Below are 22257 nucleotides of genomic sequence, written 5' to 3' on the forward strand. Positions count from 1 at the left end.
TTTTTGTTTGTTTATTACGATTGTTATAGTTCTGTTTGTATACGACGTTGTCAGTTCAGCACTCAGGTTGTAATATGACCAAGCTGTGCAAGCTTACTGTTAAGAATGCAAGGTATAGTTGTACAGGAGAAAAGCAATCTTGCCTCAAATCAATGGCAAACTTTTATAGGTCTATGAACTTAATTTAAAGTTTAGCTTTACACGGTGATTTCTTTCCGAAGTACCTGCACTCATGAATATGTCTGTATGCGTCAGTCGCTCAAATCCCCGCTATTCGCACCGGTGAAGTACTGCTTTTAAATTTTTATTAAGAAGAAAAGAAAACCTTTTAAAATTGAGGGAAAATATACCAATAACAGTTTGTTAAGGATCTGTTTTTTTGTGAAGCTGCGTTCACTCGAGTGATCACTTCGAGATGACTTGCTGGCTAACCATAAGCGTTACCTGGTAGGTAACCACCCATACAATCAGATTGTGAATCAGACTACGAATGCCGTGAATGTAATTACCCCGATCTACATGCTGTCAAATAAACGAACCACACACCGTGGCGCAATTTTAGGGGCTTAGCCTCTAGCGCTGACGTCCGAGGTTCGATTCCCATAAGGGAGTGAAGTGAGCGCTGCTTTTAAAGTACTGCTTTTAAATTTTTATTAAGAAGAAAAGAAAACCTTTTTAAATTAAGTCTTAAAAAGAGCTGTAAAGATATTGACAATAAGCTACGCAAACCCACCAAGACATGCAATCGTTTAAATCAAAGCGCGAGTCGAAAAACACCATCCCATAATATTAGTTAACGATTAACACATTTCTATATGTATTGTAAGCATACAATACAACTGATAATATGTTGCGCTTATTTATCTGGTGTACTGACATTTTTGCGCGTTTAACGGCTAAAATCTAACGTGGTTTGTGCCCTTCAGAATGAAAAGAGTTTGCATTTACCTTTTTAATAAAAGGCGAGCTTTTAAGCCTGAGAAATCACCCCGTAAATGCACACGTTTAATTGCACATGTGTTAATATGTATGCTTACACAGTATTAAAAGACACTCAACAAGTACACAGTATTGAAAGACAGTCAACAGTTAATGTCATTTACCTTTGTTCCCGCGTTTGACTTGTGCTGTAAATCTCTTCTTCGTTTTCAGTTCACGTGATTACGTAGGAGGCGTAGTACGTGATAACGCGATACGTGACTCCGCCGCCTCCATTAGAGTATATGGACAAAAAACAGGTTCCAGTTATGACCATTACTCGTAGAATTTCGAAATGAAACCTGACTAAATTTTGTAAGTAAGCTGTAAGGAATGAGCTTGCCAAATTTCAGCCTTCTACCTACATGGGAAGTTGGAGAATTAGTGATGAATGAGTCAGTCAAACAGGTTCCAGTTATGACCATTATACGTAGAATTTCGAAATAAAACCTGCCTAACTTTTGTAAGTAAGCTGTAAGGAATGAGCCTGCCAAATTTCAGACTTCTACCTACACGGGAAGTTGGAGAATTAGTTATGAGTGAGTCGGTCAGTCAGTCAGTCAGTCAGTCAGTGAGGGCTTTGCCTTTTATTAGTATAGATATACAGTGGTGTGAAAAACTATTTGCCCCCTTCCTGATTTCTTATTCTTTTGCATGTTTGTCACACAAAATGTTTCTGATCATCAAACACCTTTAACCATTAGTCAAATATAACACAAGTAAACACAAAATGCAGTTTTTAAATGATGGTGTTTATTATTTAGGGAGAAAAAAAATCCAAACCTACATGGCCCTGTGTGAAAAAGTAATTGCCCCCTGAACCTAATAACTGGTTGGGCCACCCTTAGCAGCAATAACTGCAATCAAGCGTTTGCGATAACTTGCAATGAGTCTTTTACAGCGCTCTGGAGGAATTTTGGCCCACTCATCTTTGCAAAATTGTTGTAATTCAGCTTTATTTGAGGGTTTTCTAGCATGAACCGCCTTTTTAAGGTCATGCCATAGCATCTCAATTGGATTCAGGTCAGGACTTTGACTAGGCCACTCCAAAGTCTTCATTTTGTTTTTCTTCAGCTATTCAGAGGTGGATTTGCTGGTGTGTTTTGGGTCATTGTCCTGTTGCAGCACCTAAGATCGCTTCAGCTTGAGTTGACGAACAGATGGCCGGACATTCTCCTTCAGGATTTTTTGGTAGACAGTAGAATTCATGGTTCCATCTATCACAGCAAGCCTTCCAGGTCCTGAAGCAGCAAAACAACCCCAGACCATCACACTACCACCACCATATTTTACTGTTGGTATGATGTTTTTTCTGAAATGCTGTGTTCCTTTTACGCCAGATGTAACGGGACATTTGCCTTCCAAAAAGTTCAACTTTTGACTCATTAGTCCACAAGGTATTTTCCCAAAAGTCTTGGCAATCATTGAGATGTTTCTTAGCAAAATTGAGACGAGCCCTAATGTTCTTTTTGCTTAACAGTGGTTTGCGTCTTGGAAATCTGCCATGCAGGCCGTTTTTGCCCAGTCTCTTTTTTATGGTGGAGTCGTGAACACTGACCTTAATTGAGGCAAGTGAGGCCTGCAGTTCTTTAGACGTTGTCCTGGGGTCTTTTGTGACCTCTCGGATGAGTCGTCTCTGCGCTCTTGGGGTAATTTTGGTCGGAAGGCCACTCCTGGGAAGGTTCACCACTGTTCCATGTTTTTGCCATTTGTGGATAATGGCTCTCACTGTGGTTCGCTGGAGTCCCAAAGCTTTAGAAATGGCTTTATAACCTTAACCAGACTGATAGATCTCAATTACTTCTGTTCTCATTTGTTCCTGAATTTCTTTGGATCTTGGCATGATGTCTAGCTTTTGAGGTGCTTTTGGTCTACTTCTCTGTGTCAGGCAGCTCCTATTTAAGTGATTTCTTGATTGAAACAGGTGTGGCAGTAATCAGGCCTGGGGGTGGCTACGGAAATTGAACTCAGGTGTGATACACCACCGTTAGGTTATTTTTTAACAAGGGGGCAATTACTTTTTCACACAGGGCCATGTAGGTTTGGATTTTTTTTCTCCCTAAATAAAAAACACCACCATTTACAAACTGCATTTTGTGTTTACTTGTGTCATATTTGACTAATGGTTAAATGTGTTTGATGATCAGAAACATTTTGTGTGACAAACATGCAAAAGAATAAGAAATCAGGAAGGGGGCAAATAGTTTTTCACACCACTGTATATATATAATATATATATATATACACATATATATATATATAATATATATATATATATACACAGATATATATATATATATATATATATATATATATATATATATATATATATATATATATATAGATAATATATATATATATATACACATATATATATAATATATATATATATATATACATATATATATATATATATATATATACACATATATATATATATTTGCAAACTGTTTCTTCTTCATTGAGGTTTTCTCTTGGAGAGCTTTTTTCATTTCATTGAAAATTAAAGCAGCAGCTGCCAAATTATTTAGCTTTCTTATTCATTTTTCAACATTGTGTAAAATAACTTTATAAAGTAACATAAAAGGTTTAAATACTGGTTATCCTTTTACACTAAAATATTACTAAAGAGATACAAAAAAAGTAAAATGCATATGTTCTTTTTCTTTAAGGAGATTAAATATTACTGAAGAAAGAAAAAAAAAACTGAAACAGCCAAATGGGGCTATGCATACAAACTTAAAAGGTTTAAATAAAACAGAAATATACACTTTTATTTTTACTTGCTTAACTTGTGGAGGGTGTATCCTGTAGCAAAGCCCTAACTTTTTTCGTGAAAGCCCGTTTCAGTCAATAAATCTTAAAAACAGGTGTAAAGATTTTGACAATAAGCTACGCAAACCCACCAAGACATGGAATCGTTTAAATCAAGTATCATTACATCTTCCTTTCTTAAAGAGAAGTAAGGCAGTACTTATAAGCTTACATATATATATATATATATATATATATATATATATATATATAGATATATATATATATATATATATATATATATATATATATATATATAGATATACATACATATATATATATGTCTATATCTATATATATCTATATATGTATATCTATATATATCTAAATCTATATATATATATATATATCTATATCTATATCTCTCTCTCTCTCTCTCTCTCTATATATATCTAAATCCCCGCGAAATACTGCTTTTAAATTTTTATGAAGAAGAAAAGCTTTTTAAATTGAGGGAAAATATCCCAATAGCAATTTGTTAAGGATCTGTTTTTTTGTGAAGCAGCCTTAACACAGCTTTTCCGCTGTTTTATAAACGAACACCATATAAGGTCTTCCTTTTTCCTTGCTTCGCCAAGGAAAGAGCCTTTTTATTAAATCCAAGGGTTCTTCGCTTTTTTTTTTGTTTGTTTATTACGATTGTTATAGTTCTGTTTGTATACGACGTTGTCAGTTCAGCACTCAGGTTGTAATATGACCAAGCTGTGCAAGCTTACTGTTAAGAATGCAACGTATAGTTGTACATGAGAAAAGCAATCTTGCCTCAAATCAATGGCAAACTTTTGTAGGTCTATGAACTTAATTTAAAGTTTAGGTTTACACGGTGCTTTCTTTCCGAAGTACCTGCACTCATGAATATGTCTGTATGCGTCAGTCGCTCATATCCCTGCGCTTCGCACCGGCGAAGTACTGCTTTTAAATTTTTATTAAGAAGAAAAGAAAACCTTTTAAAATTGAGGGAAAATATACCAATAACAGTTTGTTAAGGATCTGTTTTTTTGTGAAGCTGCGTTCACTCGAGTGATCACTTCGAGATGACTTGCTGGCTAACCATAAGCTTTACCTGGTAGGTAACCACCCATACAATCAGATTGTGAATCAGACTACGAATGCCGTGAATGTAATTACCCCGCTCTACATGCTGTCAAATAAACGAACCACACGCCGTGGCGCAATTTTAGGGGCTTAGCCTCTAGCGCTGACGTCCGAGGTTCGATTCCCGTAAGGGAGTGAAGTGAGCGCTGGTTTTAATGTACTGCTTTTAAATTTTTATTAAGAAGAAAAGAAAACCTTTTTAAATTAAGTCTTAAAAAGAGCTGTAAAGATATTGACAATAAGCTACGCAAACCCACCAAGACATGCAATCGTTTAAATCAAAACGCGAGTCGAAAAACACCATCCCATAATATTAGTTAACGATTAACACATTTCTATATGTATTGTAAGCATACAATACAACTGATAATATGTTGCGCTTATTTATCTGGTGTACTGACATTTTTGCGCGTTTAACGGCTGAAATCTAACGTGGTTTGTGCCCTTCAGAATGAAAAGAGTTTGCATTTACCTTTTTAATAAAAGGCGAGCTTTTAAGCCTGAGAAATCACCCTGTAAATGCACACGTTTAATTGCACATGTGTTAATATGTATGCTTACACAGTATTAAAAGACAGTCATAAATTAACGTCATTTACCTTCGTTCCCGCGTTTGACTTGTGCTGTAAATCTCTTCCTCGTTTTCAGTTCATGTGATTACGTAGGAGGCGTAATAAGTGATGATGCGATACGTGACTCCGTCTCCTCCATTAGAGTATATGGACAAAAAACAGGTTCCAGTTATGACCATTACACGTAGAATTTCTAAATGAAACCTGCCTAACTTTTGTAAGTAAGCTGTAACGAATGAGCCTGCCAAATTTCAGCCTTTTACCTACACGGGAAGTTGGAGAATTAGTGATGAGTGAGTCAGTCAAATAGGTTCCAGTTATGACCATTACGCGTAGAATTTCGAAATAAAACCTGCCTAACTTTTGTAAGTAAGCTGTAAGGAATGAGCCTGCCAAATTTCAGACTTCTACCTACACGGGAAGTTGGAGAATTAGTGATGAGTGAGTCAGTCAGTCAGTCAGTGAGTCAGTGAGGGCTTTGCCTTTTATTAGTATAGATACATATATGTATATAATATATACTGTATACACATTCGTATACCGGCGAAGTACTGCTTTTAAATTTTTATTAAGAAGAAAAGAAAACTTTTTAAAATTGAGGGAAAATATACCAATAACAGTTTGTTAAGGATCTGGTTTTTTTTGTGAAGCTGCGTTCACTCGAGTGATCACTTCGAGATGACTTGCTGGCTAACCATAAGCGTTACCTGGTAGGTAACCACCCATACAATCAGATTGTGAATCAGATTACGAATGCCGTTAATGTAATTACCCCGATCTACATGCTGTTAAATAAACGAACCACACGCCGTGGCGCAATTTTAGGGGCTTAGCCTGTAGCGCTGACATCCGAGGTTCGATTCCCGTAAGGGAGTGAAGTGAGCGCTGGTTTTAAAGTACTGCTTTTAAATTTTTATTAAGAAGAAAAGAAAACCTTTTTAAATTAAGTCTTAAAAAGAGCTGTAAAGATATTGACAATAAGCTACGCAAACCCACCAAGACATGCAATCGTTTAAATCAAAGCGCGAGTCGAAAAACACCATCCCACAATATTAGTTAACGATTAAGACATTTCTATATGTATTGTAAGCATACAATACAACTGATAATATGTTGCGCTTATTTATCTGGTGTACTGACATTTTTGCGCGTTTAACGGCCTAAATCTAACGTGGTTTGTGCCCTTCAGAATGAAAAGAGTTTGCATTTACCTTTTTAATAAAAGGCGAGCTTTTAAGCCTGAGAAATCACCCCGTAAATGCACACGTTTAATTGCACATGTGTTAATATGTATGCTTACACAGTATTAAAAGACACTCAACAATTACACAGTATTAAAAGACAGTCAACAATTAACGTCATTTACCTTCGTTCCCGCGTTTGACTTGTGCTGTAAATCTCTTCCTCGTTTTCAGTTCACGTGATTACGTAGGAGGCGTAATACGTGATGACGCGATACGTGACTCTGCCTCCTCCATTAGAGTATATGGACAAAAAACAGGTTCCAGTTATGACCATTACACGTAGAATTTCGAAATGAAACCTGCCTAACTTTTGTAAGTAAGCTGTAAGGAATGAGCCTGCCAAATTTCAGACTTCTACCTACACGGGAAGTTGGAGAATTAGTGATGAGTGAGTCAGTCAAACAGGTTCCAGTTATGACCATTACGCGTAGAATTTCGAAATAAAACCTGCCTAACTTTTGTAAGTAAGCTGTAAGGAATGAGCCTGCCAAATTTCAGACTTCTACCTACACGGGAAGTTGGAGAATTAGTGATGAGTGAGTCAGTCAAACAGGTTCCAGTTATGACCATTACGCGTAGAATTTCGAAATAAAACCTGCCTAACTTTTGTAAGTAAGCTGTAAGGAATGAGCCTGCCAAATTTCAGACTTCTACCTACACGGGAAGTTGGAGAATTAGTGATGAGTGAGTCAGTCAAACAGGTTCCAGTTATGACCATTACGCGTAGAATTTCGAAATAAAACCTGCCTAACTTTTGTAAGTAAGCTGTAAGGAATGAGCCTGCCAAATTTCAGACTTCTACCTACACGGGAAGTTGGAGAATTAGTGATGAGTGAGTCAGTCAAACAGGTTCCAGTTATGACCATTATGCGTAGAATTTCGAAATAAAACCTGCCTAACTTTTGTAAGTAAGCTGTAAGGAATGAGCCTGCCAAATTTCAGACTTCTACCTACACGGGAAGTTGGAGAATTAGTGATGAGTGAGTCAGTCAAACAGGTTCCAGTTATGACCATTACGCGTAGAATTTCGAAATAAAACCTGCCTAACTTTTGTAAGTAAGCTGTAAGGAATGAGCCTGCCAAATTTCAGACTTCTACCTACACGGGAAGTTGGAGAATTAGTGATGAGTGAGTCAGTCAGTCAGTCAGTCAGTCAGTCAGTCAGTCAGTGAGGGCTTTGCCTTTTATTAGTATAGATTCAACCATTAAATCTAACGCCCCAGAAATCTTATTATCTTTAGATGCAGAAAAGCATTTGACATGGTTGAATGGGACTATCTATTCACCACATTGAACAAATTTGGGTTCAGTCCAAACATATGTATATGGATCAGATTACTTTATACTAGTCCAGAAGCCTGTGCTTGTATTAAAATATTATTTCAAACTACTTCAAACTAGAACGTGGTACTTGACAAGGATGCCCCTTATCATCTTTGTTATTTGCAATTGCCATGGAACCACTGGATGTATACTTTTGAAATGCATCAGAGATAAAGTGGATTCTCAGAGAAGCACTTGAACAGAAAATTCTCTGCCAGCAGTCCTAAAAGCATTAGCAGATTTGCAAAAGATATCTGGACTCAAAATCAACTTGAATAAAAGTGTGAGTTTTCCAGTGAATTCTCTAGCACACAATATTGGAATGGATACCATTAACCTTAACAGATCAGTTTAAATATTTAGGGGTAAATATCACAACTAAATATAAAGCTCTTTTTCAACAAAATTTTGCAGTCTGCATGGAAAAAAAATAAACAAGAAGTGAATAGATGGTCTACGCTCCATCTTACATTAGCAGTGAGAATCAACATTGTTAAGATGACCATCCCAAGCTTCGCTTCCCATTTCAAAGCATCCCCAAATACATTAACAAATAATTTTTAAAGAAATTAGACTCAATCATAACTTCATTTATTTGGAATTTGAAACATCCACACATCCACAAGGCAACTCTACAATGACCTAAAGAAGAAAGTGGCATGGCTCTACCTAACTTTCAGTTTTATTAGTGGGTGGCAAATATACAAGCTACTGTATTTAAACCTGGACAGTGACACAAATCGATGAATATACACAAGCCAGGTCTTGAATAGAAATAAGATCTTGCAGAATTTTTTTATATTCCCTGCTCTGTGCCCCAGTTAATACAAACTACCGTCAATACACTAATAATACAATTGCCCTTCATTATCTCAGAATATGGAACCAATGTAGGAAGCACCTTAAGACAGAGAAGCATTTATCTGTTGCATCTCTACATGATAATAACCATTTTTCCACCTTCTCCAACATAAACACTATTAAATGTCTGGGATTAAAACACTTAGAAACTTGTATATATGTCTTTTCATCCTACAAACAGTTACATTTCAAATTCAAATTCTCGTCAACACAATTCCTCCACTACTTTCAAGCTAGAAACTTTGATAAGCAGAACCTGCCCAATTTTGCTCACCTCACACCTTGTTCTATTCCAGAAGAAATATTGATCAGTCTTGAAGACTCAGATAGCATCTCTACAATATATAAAAACATTTTACATTTCTTTCCTTTCAAAGAACCCAGAGTACATTGGGGAAAGGATCTGTCACTTAATATTTCAGAAAAAGAATGGAAGGCAGCCATGTACAGAATACACTCAAGCTCTGTATGTGCAGAACATTCAGTCATTCAACTTAAAATCATTTATTGAGCACATTTATCTTATTTAAAATTGTCCAAAATGTTTCCAGGACAAGATCCAACCTACGAACGCTGCAATCAAGTTCTAGCCTCACTGGGTCACATGTTTTGGGCCTGCACCAAATTAACATTATAATGGACAAAATCTTTAAATGCCTTTCAAACAGCCTTGGTGTCGCAATCCCTCCTAACCCACTAACAGCTGTGTTTGGTGGGCTCACAGAGGGGCTTAAAGTGGAGAAGGACAAGCAAACTGTACTTGTTTTTACTTCACTATTGGTGTGTAGACTTATCTCGCTCAACTGAAAGAATCCCACTCCACCACTTGTAAGTCAGTGGGTAACTGATTTTCTATAATGCCTGGAATTGGGAAAATCAGATTCTCACTTAGAGGTTCCATTCAAAACATTTTAAAAATATGGCAGGATTTAATCAATAACATTTCAGAATAAGCTTCCATTTCCAGGAAAAGGATCATCTTCCTTTCTTGTTATTATTTATAGAGTAATTTTGGTTGTTGGCTTTCCTTTCTTTCTCTTGGGTAGGGGTTGATTGGTCCACGCTGCATCCTCAGTGCACCTGTCTGTCCAATCACATGATCATATTAACTTTCTGCTACCCCCTCATTGCCTAACTGATGCAAATAAGAAAAATTTGTGAGGGGAGAGTAGAAACAGAGAACGTTTTGTCTTTTAAAAGGGGCTACAGCAGGTTCAGTGTGTGGAAGTGGTCAGTACAATGAAATGTGCTCTTGCACATTGTGAAAAATGGCCAGCAGTTTATCCCGACCAATAACCCCACACTGCTAGATGGAGTCCTCCCTGCAACACGGAGGGGCCCTGAATTCCAGCAGGGCATCATGGACATTGGAGTTTTACTTCACAGCCCTGCTGGATACCGTGGGGGCTGTGCAAGGAGGCACATGGATTTGCATTTCCCACATAGCCCGGAAGTACTCCCTAGTCACGGAGACGGAAGAAATGACGTACTTCCAGGCTGAAGAATAGAAGACGTTTCAATTTGACCCGGAAGTGCTATGAAATCACATGGACTGAGGGAAAGAAGCATTTCCGGGTCAAGTAATATAAAAGGACTGTGGGAAACCCCAGCAGACTGAGCAGGAGTTGGGAGGAAGTGCGACAGAGCTGCTAGATGGAGAGGAGGATTATTGATTGTATATTATTAATTGTATTATTGATTATTATTGAGTATAGTGGAGGTGTTTTGTGCACAATATTATAATAAATTCACATTTGGGAATTTTACCTGGTGTCTGAACGTGTTGTCTGCGGGTTTAGGAGTCGATAGCGCCCCCTATCTGTCCCAGCATCTTTGGAGAGCAATTGACAAATATCTGAAATGCTCCAAAATCCAAAACTGATTTCTGACCAGACGATACAAGTGTAAAATTCTACATGAGGGGTCTCTTTTATAAAACATTACCTTTATTCGAGCATTAAAATATGCTTACTCTAAAATGTTGATATGAATTACAAATGTGAAAAATCAAAATGGGGTTATTCTTTCAGGGTGGGATGAGGGTGAGGGAGTCCCCCATGAAGCTTAGAGCACCATGAAGCTACCAGAAATGAGAGAGCCATGAGGAGATGATCAACAATGTGGGGATGAGAGTGGGTGGCAAGTTGATGAGCTTTCAGCTTTGTCCCCAGTGAAGTGACACGATAACACCTACATTCAAAGTGCTGCATGCCATTATTAACATTGTAGATGACTTGAGTGTTCATGGAATGTCACTGGTCACGGGTAAGAAAAGCAGGTTCAGTCACTCTAAGTGCCCTTATTGCAATATGAGTGTAGTCAAGTGATCTGATTACATTAGCAGAACCCCACATGGCTGCAAACGGCCTTTTTATGTTGGCAAATACCAGTTATGTTTTAAGTATGTACACTCACACCATACAAAGACTGGACATAGAGCCTCAACACAATGGGCATGATGGACTAAAGTTTGTCTGAGAAATTCCTGACCTGGTGGCCAGTGACCCAAGAAGTGACAACAGTAGCTGTTATAAACTGGCGAAAAACAAAAAGTTCCATCCATCCATCCATCCATCCTCTTCCACTTATCCGAGGTCGGGTCGCAGGGGCAGCAGCTTGAGCAGAGATGCCCAGACTTCCCTCTCCCCGGCCACTTCTTCTAGCTCTTCCGGGAGAATCCCGAGGTGTTCCCAGGCCAGCTGGGAGACATAGTCCCTCCAGCGTGTCCTGGGTCTTCCCCGGGGCCTCCTCCCGGTTGGACGTGCCCGGAACACCTCACCAGGGAGGCGTCCAGGAGGCATCCTGATCAGATGCCTGAGCCACCTCATCTGACTCCTCTCGATGCGGAGGAGCAGCGGCTCTACTCTGAGCCCCTCCCGGATGACTGAGCTTCTCACCCTATCTCTAAGGGAGAGCCCAGACACCCTGCGGAGAAAACTCATTTCAGCCGCTTGTATTCGCGATCTCGTTCTTTCGGTCACTACCCATAGCTCATGACCATAGTTGAGGGAAGGAACATAGATCGACTGGTAAATTGAGAGCTTTGCCTTACGGCTCAGCTCCTTTTTCACCACGACAGATCGATGCAGAGCCTGCATCACTGCGGACGCCAGCACCGATCCGCCTGTCGATCTCACGCTCCATTCTTCCCTCACTCGTGAACAAGACCCCGAGATACCTGAACTCCTCCACTTGGGGCAGGATCTCGCTCCCAACCCTGAGAGGGCACTCCACCCTTTTCCGGCTGAGGACCATGGTCTCGGATTTGAAGGTGCTGATTCCCATCCCAGCCGCTTCACACTCAGCTGCGAACCGATCCAGAGGGAGCTCAAGATCACGGCCTGATGAAGCAAACAGGACAACATCATCTGCAAAAAGCAGTGACCCAATGCTGAGTCCACCAAACCGGACCCCCTTAACACCCTGGCTGCGCCTAGAAATTCTGTCCATAAAAGTTATGAACAGAATCGGTGACAAAGGGCAGCCCTGGCGGAGTCCAACTCTCACTGGAAATGGGTTCGACTTACTGCCGGCAATGCGGACCAAGCTCTGGCACCGATCATACAGGGACCGAACAGCTCTTATCAGGGGGTCCGGTACCCCATACTCTCGGAGTACCCCCCACAGGATTCCCCGAGGGACACGGTCGAACGCCTTTTCCAAGTCCACAAAACACATGTAGACTGGTTGGGCGAACTCCCATGCACCCTCCAGGACCCTGCTAAGGGTGTAGAGCTGGTCCACTGTTCCACGACCAGGACGAAAACCACACTGTTCCTCCTGAATCTGATGTTCGACTATCCGACAGACCCTCCTCTCCAGAACCCCCGAATAGACTTTTCCAGGGAGGCTGAGGAGTGTGATCCCTCTGCAGTTGGAACACACCCTCCGGTCCCCCTTCTTAAAGAGGGGGACCACCACCCCGGTCTGCCAATCCAGAGGCACTGTCCCTGATGTCCATGCGATGTTGCAGAGACGTGTCAACCAAGTCAGCCCTACAACATCCAGAGCCTTGAGGAACTCCGGGCGTATCTCATCCACCCCCGGGGCCCTGCCACCAAGGAGTTTTTTGACGACCTCAGTGACCTCAGTCCCAGAGATGGAGGAGCCCACCTCCGAGTCCCCATGCTCTGCTTCCTCATTGGAAGGCATGTTAGTGGGATTGAGGAGGTCTTCGAAGTACTCCCCCCCACCGACAAACAACGTCCCGAGTCGAGGTCAGCAGCGCACCATCCCCACCATACACAGTGTTGACACTGCACTGCTTCCCCCTCCTGAGACGCCGGACGGTGGACCAGAATCTCCTCGAAGCCGTCCGAAAGTCGTTCTCCATGGCCTCCCCAAACTCCTCCAATGCCCGAGTTTTTGCCTCAGCAACCACCAAAGCCGCATTCCGCTTGGCCTGCCGGTACCTATCAGTTGCCTCCAGAGTCCCACAGGACAAAAGGGACCGGTAGGACTCCTTCTTCAGCTTGATGGCATCCCTCACCGCCAGTGTCCACCAACGGGTTTGGGGATTGCCGCCACGACAGGCACCGACTACTTTACGGCCACAGCTCCGGTCAGCCGCCTCAACAATAGAGGCACGGAATATGGCCCATTCGGACTCAATGTCCCCCACCTCCCTCGGGACATGGTCGAAGTTCTGCCAGAGGTGGGAGTTGAAGCTACTTCTGACAGGGGGCTCTGCCAGACGTTCCCAGCAGACCCTCACAACACGTTTGGGCCTACCAGGCCTGACCAGCATCCTCCCCCACCATCGGAGCCAACTCACCACCAGGTGGCGATCAGTTGACAGCTCTGCCCCCTCTTCACCCGAGTGTCCAAGACATGTGGCCGCAGGTCCGACGAAACAACCACAAAGTCGATCATCGAACTGAGGCCTAGGGTGTCCTGGTGCCAAGTGTACATATGAACACCCCTATGCTTGAACATGGTGTTTGTTATGGACAATCCGTGACGAGTACAGAAGTCCAATAACAAAACACCGCTCGGGTTCAGATCAGGGGGGGCCATTCCTCCCAATCACGCCCTTCCAGGTCTCACTGTCATTGCCCACGTGAGCATTGAAGTCTCCCAGCAGAACGAGGGAGTCCTCAGAAGGTATGCCCTCTAGCACCCCCTCCAGGGACTCCAAAAAGGGTGGGTACTCCGAACTGCTGTTCGGTGCACACGCACAAACAACAGTTAGGACCCGTCCCCCCACCCGAAGGCGGAGGGAGGCTACCCTCTCGTCTACCGGGGTAAACCCCAATGTACAGGCTCCAAGTCGGGGGGCAATAAGTATGCCCACACCCGCTTGGCGCCTCTCACCAGGGGCAACTCCAGAGTGGTAGAGAGTCCAGCCCCGCTCAAGGAGATTAGTTCCAGAGTCCAAGCTGTGCGTCGAGGTGAGCCCGACTATATCTAGCCGGAACTTCTCAACCTTGTGCACAAGCTCAGGCTCCTTCCCCTTCAGAGAGGTGACATTCCACATCCCAAGAGCCAGCTTCTGTAGCCGAGGATCGGACCGCCAAGGTCCCCGCCTTCGGCCACCACCCAACTCACACTGCACCCGACCTCCTTGGCCCCTCTCATAGGTGGTGAGCCCATGGGAAGGGGGAACCCACATTGCCTCTTCGGGCTGTGCCCGGCCGAGCCCCATGGGTGCAAGCCTGGCCACCAGGCGCTCGCCATCGAGCCCCACCTCCAGGCCTGGCTCCAGAGTGGGTCCCCGGTGACCCGCGTCCGGGCGAGGGAAAACGGCGTCCAAATTTTTTATTCGTCATAGGACTTTGTCTCATCCCTCACCTAGGACCAGTTTGCCTTGGGTGGCCCTACCAGGGGCATAAAGCCCCGGACAACAGAGCTCCTAGGATCATTGGGACACGCAAACCCCTCCACCACGGTAAGATGGCAGTTCGAGGAGGGGAAAACACAAAAGTTCTTCAGTGCAAATACACAGCATTGGCCATTTTAAAAGGAAACTGAAAAACAGTCTGTGCATCACTTTGAAGTTTGTCACATCAATGCACATAATAATAATGGCTCACTGATATGAATTATCACCCGGGCGATTATATATGTTTATGCATATACTGTACTAGATGTATATGTGTGTGTGTGTGTTCTTTATACAGGATACACAATAAATAAGTTAAGAATCAGGAACTGTAGTGGTGAAAGGTAAATTGAAAGACACCCAGTGTTAATGACACAACGTCATAGTCAGGATTTCTCTTTTGATTTTATTCTCCCCCTTGTATCTAAACTGTTTTATGCTTTACTAGCTGAAATACCCAACTTTGCTCAGGAGGAAAATAAAGGTTTTTTTTTAATTGTTTGAGAAAGATATAATTGTTATGGTGTGAAATTTTGCATACAAGTTGATAAATATTTTGTATGTCTTTATTAGTAACTTAGGCAAAGCAAATGTGATATTAGTGTTTCATTAGTGAGAAGCATTCATGTTTAACCCCCCCACACACCCCACCCCCCTAAGGGGACTAAGTCAGGATAGTGACTTTTACTACAGGGTCAGGACAAGTTTGGCAAACGTTTCTCTGCTGAAGTCTCTCAGCCAACCCCCACAGGAAAGCCAGGCTGGTTTGGGGGTGGCTGGTATGAAGATGTTCTCTGGCCCATTTTTCTTAAATAATGGCTGTTTGGAATTGGCTTGTATCACAAGCCTTTAAGTACCATGACGCCCTATTGTCTGTAGTGGTAGGACAGAAAAATCTTTACATTTGTTTGCTTTACCTCTCTCTATCTTACCAAACTGATGAAAGCCCATCTCACACACCATGAACTGAAAAAGACAACACAATGAAGAGCACAGCTCGGCAGCCATATTGAGACAGGAATGCTGTCTGTTCTGAAGAAAGCTGACCACAAAATGATGACTTGACCAGAGACATTTAAAGTAACTAACAAGTCTGTGTGCCGCCTGAACTACACATCAGCATTTATCAGGTTGTATGGTTGCCAATATTCAAATCTACTCTGCTTATTGTTATTATTTATTAATATTATCAATAATACATTATTTAAAATGTAACTTAGCTCCTGCTTGTCTTTTACTACACCTAATTGCCTGAGGTTATAAATGTAGAAGGTAAGGTGGGGAGAAGTTATATGGTACAATATCTTATAAAGAGTGGTAAGTCTGTGAGATTTGAGGCATTCTGACAGAGGCTACTTATTAATAATACAAAAGGAGAAAGTAGAGCAATACATTACTTTACCAAGACAAAACAATAATTAAAAAAACACAACTTTAAAAATTAAAATAAATTAACAAACAATGAAGACTCACTAATGTGCTTGTCTTGCGGTCTTGTACTGTATGTATGTTATCATCCAGTTGATGCTCAGAACCGGCCAACTCAATTTAATTTCAAAACCTCAGGCGCAGTGGTGTTGCTCAAACATAAAGAATGCTGGCAGTCACCTCCAGTTCACCCTCTGCTGGTCATTCTGAGTGTCAACTGGATGATAACATGCATACAAGACTGTAAGGTCTAAGATGTTAGGATTGATTTCACGATTTCACCCTACAGTATTTTTTAGAGAATGAGAAACGTGTGTACCAAGTTTCATGAAAATCGCTCCAGCCATTTGGAAGTGATGCCAGAACATACATACATACACACACATACATTGACTTTTATATATATATCTAGAGATTTAAGAAGGACACCAACTTTCAAACATGTGCAGTGGAATTAACACTTAGTTAGGACTACAACCTCACATTGTCCATGTCTTAGACCCTAATACATTCATTTCTTATAAAGGTCTAGCCAAGTGCTAACGGAGCAGAGCTGGTTAGAGGAAGTCACACAAAGCAGCTAAAGGAGTTTTGGAGAGTCAGGGGACAGGGTGGGACCTGCACAGCCTGTGTCTTTATGGCAGAGAGTCCTCCAGATTCATTCCTGGGATACTGAACCCAAGAACCAGTGTGCTACACAACTTAACTTATAAATCAATAAGGAATAACACGTGCAAGAGCATTAAAGACACAAAAATAGTTGTGATTCACCAGTCTGGACAAACGTCCAGGGCCAATTTATAATCCCAGCCCATCCCTGATTACCTGTCACTAATGCCAGTGAGCAGAGCTCTTTATCAAAGCAGGCCTTGGTGTCAGAGAGACTGAGATCTATAACTTCACACTCATCTAACACAAGCCCCTCTGGACTGCACTCTGAGCCTCAATGAAGTGTCAAACTTGCTGTTCTTACCCGTCGTGTTCATCTGGTGTCATTTTTAAACATTCAGAAGTAGGATGACATGACCTGGTAATTGTGTGCTCGTGCCATGAATGGCCTGGTCATGTGACCCCTGACCCCTCACATGTAACCAGTGCCTCTCTGAAACTGACAGGTAAACAAGCAGACTTTTGTGTGTGGTTGCCTCTAACATGGCGTCTGGTTTTTATTTTCTTTGTCTTTTGCTCCTGAGTGTTTTCATTATCAACTCACTAATCCAAGTCAGATGTAACTTCAACGTCCCTTTTTCACTTACCTGCTTTTACTTTTTTCTTCAGTTTTCCTTTGTCACTGCTTGTGTTTCCAGGGATTCATCGACAAACAGATCTTTGTGTTATTGTCTGTAGTTCATCAACAAGTTTATAAAACACATCCAGCCGTAGTAAAGTCAAACCTTCACAGCTCAGGCCCTGAGATTATTCTGCTTTGTCGTCTTTGCTTTCTCTTTCACTTTAACATGGCAGCCATCCAAGAGGAACACACCTGAGTCTTAAAGAGACAGAAGATAACAAAAACATAAATAAAAAAAACAACTCAAATAAACAAAATGTGATGATGGTCAACTCCAAACCTATTATCTGCTCACAGGTACAAATCCCACACAGATATGACATGCCATGAGACAGAAAGGCATGTCATAGACAGGAGTTCCAGACTCGTGTTCATGTAAAGTAGAATTCACTTTCTTAAATAAGTTTATCAGAAGGTCCAACCAGATCTGATCCTTCATTTTTGTAAAACTTGAATCTTCAATGTTTATAAAAACCAGAGCAAGTCTGTACAAATCATTCTGAGAAACCAAATAAGACTGAAAGACACTCTGCTGAGCTCAAGAGTAGGTGGCATGAAGGCCCATTCCCACACAGTGCTGCCCTTCATGACATACTTAGTTTAAAAGTTTAACTTGAGTATACATCCATCCATCCATCCATTGTCTCCCGCTTATCCGAGGTCGGGTCGCGGGGGCAGCAGCTTGAGCAGAGATGCCCAGACTTCACTCTCCCCGGCCACTTCTTCTAGCTCTTCCGGGAGAATCCCGAGGCGTTCCCAGGCCAGTCGAGAGACATAGTCCCTCCAACGTGTCCTGGGTCTTCCCCGGGGCCTCCTCCCGGTTAGACGTGCCCGGAACACCTCACCAGGGAGGCGTCCAGGAGGCATCCTGATCAGATGCCCGAGCCACCTCATCTGACTCCTCTCGATGCGGAGGAGCAGCGGCTCTACTCTGAGCCCCTCCCGGATGACTGAGCTTCTCACCCTATCTTTAAGGGAAAGCCCAGACACCCTACGGAGGAAACTCATTTCAGCCGCTTGTATTCGCGATCTCGTTCTTTCGGTCACTGCCCATAGTTCATGACCATAGGTGAGGGTAGGAACATAGATCGACTGGTAAATTGAGAGCTTCGCCTTGCGGCTCAGCTCCTTTTTCACCACGACTGACCGATGCAGCGCCCGCATTACTGTGGATGCCGCACCGATCCGCCTGTCGATCTCACGCTCCATTCTTCCCTCACTCGTGAACAAGACCCCGAGATACTTGAACTCCTCCACTTGGGGCAGGATCTCGCTCCCAACCCTGAGAGGATACTCCACCCTTTTCCGGCTGAGGACCATGGTCTCGGATTTGGAGGTGCTGATTCTCATCCCAGCCGAGTATACAACATAAAGCCAATGTTCATCTTGGCATAACAGCCTGCAGCTAGCAATGAAAAATCTGAATATATAGAAAAACAGAAAGGTCAGGTTAGGTCAGTTTGAGGAGCATGCACTGGTATAGTAGATTGTTGCACCCACCACGTAACAAAACCACTCAGGATCCCGGCTAGCAACCCCCCAGCAGACACTCAATCCAGTTCCCCCCTTCTGGAACTGCCCATTTATCAGTCGCAGCCAAGTGATCCCTTGGCCTGATCCAACCACTCAGATCCTCAACAAACAGAATCTTATGAGCCGGATCACCCTCATGAGAATTGCGCCACATGGCTGTAGTGTCATAACTGACACTCCCTCACAATGCAGGTCATGTGCCTCATTTAGGACTCTGTGAGCAACACAAAGTCAAACCAGCGGCACCCAAGGATTCTCCGAAGAGAAACACATGAAGGAGTCCACTCTTAGTTTCAGGTCACTGGAAAACATGGTCACATGTCTTGCAAACATTAAGCACCAGGACTCTAAAGACTTGGACCTTCGTCCTTTTGCATAGATATCTGGAGAGCCACACACCCCTTTCCAGCGACCTCATGACCCCCCATGCTGTCCTAATCTGTCTACTGACTTCATAGGAAGAGTCACCAGAGTCATGAATGTCACTGCTGAGGTAAGTAAACTTCTCGACAAGGTCAACACTCTCTCTTCAGACAGACACACTGCTGATGGCTGTGCCCAAGAGGTCATTAAAGGCCTGGATGTTGTTTTTTACCAGGACACTCACAAGCCCAGACTCTCTGACTCCTCACTCAGTCTCTCTCGAGCCCTGATTGGAGCCTCCATTGACTCCGTGAAGAACACAGCATCGTCAGCAAAGTCAAGATCACTGAATCTCTTTTCACCAACAGATGCCCCACGACCTTGCCCAACACCCAGTCCATACAAGCAATGAACAGAGTAGGAGCAGAACACACCTCTGACAAACCCCAGAATCAACTGGGAAAAACACAGAGGTACTGCCTCCACTCTGCACAGCACTCACAGTACCAGTGCACAGGCCAGCCATGATATCCAGCAACCTCGAGGGGATCCCTTGAAGTCTCAGGATGTCCCACAGGGCAACTTGATCTACGGAGTCGAACAGTTTATGAAAATTAACAAAGGCTGCCAAAAAACTCTGCCAAAATTTGTGTTTGTGCTCCATGAGATCCCTCAGTAGCATTAAAAAATATTCGCTCCTCGACCCCTCTTCCCCCAATTCCATGCCTGCTAATACTTGACAGAAATCCAGATGGTCCCCGGAAGCCCTCCCTCGCCTCCCTACCCTCAGTGGCTGAATCTTAATCCCCGGTACGAAACACACATGAAATAAAAGACAAATCAAAAGGAGAAGGATTAAACATAATCTGTGTGAAACGGCAATGAATCTGGTTGTACAGTTCTCATTGATAAAAGAAAAAATAGTCCTCAGGTGAACATGGCTGCCTTCTTATTATCAAGAAGGATTAAGAAACACGAGTCCGACTCACCAACGGGAGCATCCTGAGAACCACAGGTCCATATACTGCCACCCTTGCCTCCTCTCAGGGGATCGCCTCACTGTTTGCAACTTCTGGGTGGCCACCCATAAACAGCGGACGTCCCTGGGTGAATTCTGATCGTGTTGTATTCTTAGGCATAGATAGCCGAGACCCTTGCCTTCTGCTTCTCTACCTTTCTTCTTTCTCAGTCTGCCATTCCCCTTAAAAAGAAAAGTTTCCCGTGGAAATATCCATTTCCTGTTTAGTTGTCATAGCTACATGACGCCTGCACTAGGCAGCTGGAATCCTGTACCGAGCAGGGTCCTACCAGACTTGGTCGTCCACAATAACGCCTGAAGAGATATTTCTTTGTCAACCTCCAGACCATATAATGCAGTGACGGCCAGTCCAGAAAGCCAACCCGCTTGTAGTGTTATGTGCTACAATTTAGCCTTGTAGAAATTTAAACAGAACCTTTTTGTTCATCATAAACTGAGCACTCAGAAAACACAGAACTTATTTTTGATACGTTCAACTGTTAAAGAATTATTCAATGGCAAATGTGAAAATCTTGTCTTTACAACAAGCTTACGTTTTTAAACATTCTCCGCAATGCTTGTGTTCAATGTGAACACCTAAAAGGGGCATTGTTATGTTATGCAATCATTTCTAATTCACTTGAAGTAAAATTCACATCAATATCGTGTTGTGTTCAGGAGTATTGAGGTTAAAAGCTCTAACAAAAATGACAACTTTTAGTGAGGTTGTCCCTTACAATCTAAAATTTAATTAGCATATATTCAAATTTAGACTACGTCAGAAATAAGTACACAGATTTGTAGAAATTGGTGAGGCGGTTTTCATGTGATGCTCTTACAGACAGACAGACAGACAGAAATTCATTTGTACATATCTAAATAATCAAAGATGCAGATTTGCAGAGCTGTGAGTGAACCTTCTGTCCTCATCTTAACTCATCATGGTACAGAAATGGAGTGACAGACAAGACTGATGACATCTGACAATACTGGCCGCCATGTTAAAGGATGGAGTCAAAAATGAGGAAGGGCTGATCAGTAGAGGAACAAACGTGGTGTGCTCCAGGGGGTGGTTAGATGTCATTAAACTTATAGGAAAAGATATCAGAGAAGGAAAAAACAGAAAGGAGAGAGGAAAGAGTCATGGCTACTATTGACAGTGCCCATTCAAATGGGCCATCAGCCCACCCAATGAAGAATCACTTATGAGAAAGAAAATCTGACTTATTTGAACATTTAGTTGTCCTCTCCCTGTATTCTCAGGTGCCACCCTCACCTTACTAACCCGCTGATCACATGTCAATGGCATTGACTGACACTGGAAGAAAAGAAAAGATTAAAAGAGCCTGAAGACCAGAAACACAAATCAGACAGCAGAGAAATAAGAGCAGGAGATGACAAAAGTGAAAGAGAACAGAATTCCTAAAACCGGGCCAGCAAGTTCTACCTGTCAGCTCTGCATATCCACACATGATCAACATGATAACAACTGAGAGGAAAGTGTCGATTAAATAATTCTTGAAACCCTCCTCTGTAGCAAAAGGTGATGTTTAAACAAAGTGACATCATGTAACATGGAGGGTATCAGAGTGTCGTTGTCACACTTAGCAGATTTAAGCTGCCAAATGCATTTGTTTAACTTCTAACATCACTGTGGCCCTTCTCAGCTCTAGCAGTGATGGTCAGCTGTAGATAACTGAGACGATGGACACCACAGACATACAGATGACCAACTCAGTGCTGCAGTTTCACTGACTCCAGATGGACCCTCAGTGTGTATGTGGTGGGCTGCATGCTTTGTGCTTACCAAAGTGACACTTCAGAAGTGTCCACTGTCCTCCCTTGTACTCAGCGCCCTGCTGATGTTTTGTCTGCACAGCACCACCTCCCCAAGAAGGTTTGTGTTATGCCCCCCC

General features: G+C 42.5%; 3 protein-coding genes across 3 annotated transcripts in view; 1 reads left to right on the top strand and 2 right to left on the bottom strand.

The window, feature by feature from the left end:
- The window catches only part of LOC114644530 (uncharacterized), a 93092-nt gene extending 75529 nt beyond the window's left edge, over window positions 1–17563 (bottom strand). The window contains exon 1 of the mRNA XM_051925848.1: window positions 17393–17563. The gene's annotated coding sequence lies outside the window, so the exon portion shown is untranslated. The remainder of the gene's footprint in view (window positions 1–17392) is intronic.
- LOC114643526 (NACHT, LRR and PYD domains-containing protein 3-like) overlaps window positions 1–22257 on the bottom strand; it is a 2412635-nt gene that overhangs the window by 2157399 nt on the left and 232979 nt on the right. The window lies entirely within an intron of this gene.
- Window positions 1–22257, top strand: part of LOC114643530 (protein NLRC5-like) — a 1801805-nt gene that overhangs the window by 409036 nt on the left and 1370512 nt on the right. The window lies entirely within an intron of this gene.

The sequence above is a fragment of the Erpetoichthys calabaricus genome, chromosome 4 (genome assembly GCF_900747795.2).
Source record: "Erpetoichthys calabaricus chromosome 4, fErpCal1.3, whole genome shotgun sequence".
Classification (NCBI taxonomy): Eukaryota; Metazoa; Chordata; class Cladistia; order Polypteriformes; family Polypteridae; genus Erpetoichthys; species Erpetoichthys calabaricus.